Raw genomic sequence first — 1,678 nt, forward strand, 5'->3', positions numbered from 1 at the left:
CCAGATTTCGCATATCACTTGAAATTCTTTTCGTGGACCCATCGTGTCAATTAAATACCACTCTCAAAGCACAACTAAGTGCATTATATAAATGTATGTATGACTCATGCCACAAGCATGAAATATGAAAAACGGTACTTTCCCGTTTAACATTTATATTTCTGTCGACTATATCTAAAAATCAATGAAGTGTATGTAGACTTTTGTCAATGATTTTTTTAGGTTTTTTTCGAATAACTTTGTTAATTTATATTGATGAATGGATTTTCTTTTGTTTATTATTATTAAAAAACAGTTCTAAACAAAACTGTATCATTACTTTTTTCTATTATGTCCCTGGATTTACGAGCTAGCAAAAATGGGGGGTGTATGTAGAGTTTTGTCGCTGACTGTATATTAAACAGAATTGTCCACAAATGGATCATATATTAAATTTCTATAAGGTTCGCTTAACAACTACAAAATGTATTAAGATATTGAAAACTTACAACAAAAATAAGTTATATTGACAATTTTTTAAAAAAAAATTTTTTCATTAATGAGACTTGGTTTTTGCTTGGCTCATATGTTAGCGAACAAAATTCTCACAACTATAGCAGTGGCGTCTACAAGTAACTACCGATCATTACATCCACAAAAATGGTATATATAATGTGACATCACATATAGAGGCGTGGTTGAAAATAACAAGAATGTGAAATAATCCATAAAATATTAAAGAAATAGCTTCTTGATTATCTAATTTTCTTAGGTTACAGTTCAATGAGACGATGGCATGAGCTAGTCAATCTAATTTTTGTAATGTGAATTGGCCACAGTTATCATGCCATTTGTTACTACTTCTTAAATTCTTTACTTCTAAGAGGAGCATAGAATCTTAATATTTAACTTATATCTAACTTTGTTACGATCATTAACAGTGCCGTAGTTCCTGGTATAATTAGCCTTTCGCATTTCCCTTTCAATCGTACGCCTCCATGCCCTAGCTGGGAACGTCTAGAACATTGTGCGTTCCAGCAGAGAGCCTGTCAGGCAATGTTATTATTTAGTCGTCTTACTGTGTGTGCCACCCAGTTCAATTTGTGGTATTTTATCTTACGATTCCTCGGTATATGTCTATAAATCATTTGTTAGCATCGTTGTACTATTTATTGCGAGATTACTCAAAGGGTTATGTAAATGTGGAAAAATCTTAAGCTCTCGACATTTTAAAAATTAATTTTAGTCGAGTTAAGGCTGAGGTGTTGTCAGTTATATACCGATAAATGATCGAAAATTATGTTTAATAAATCCAGTAGTGAAAGTTGTTTAATTGAGTAGGATTTTTCAACAGTCAGTTAGTCCGCAAACTAACTATCACATCATTAACTCAACCACTACGTGAAATATTTAATTTTTACTTTTAAAAATATTAGTTTTTGGGAAGAAATTTGGACGAGTCCTTGCTGTTCCTTATGAAATTAATTGAATATTCATCTAATCTGCTGTCACGTTTTGAGCTAAAATAAAATGGATAACGCCGTATAAGCTTCATATTAATTAATGAATATATGAGTTCAATAAGCATGACATTTTGTTAATAATAACACCAATAGTTTTTAAATAGAAAGTCTCAGAATCAAAATATAAGATAAATCAGATTTATGTATATATATGCATGTATTTATATATATATATA

This window comes from Teleopsis dalmanni, chromosome 2, assembly GCF_002237135.1.
Source record: "Teleopsis dalmanni isolate 2A chromosome 2, ASM223713v2, whole genome shotgun sequence".
In the NCBI taxonomy this organism is placed as follows: Eukaryota; Metazoa; Arthropoda; class Insecta; order Diptera; family Diopsidae; genus Teleopsis; species Teleopsis dalmanni.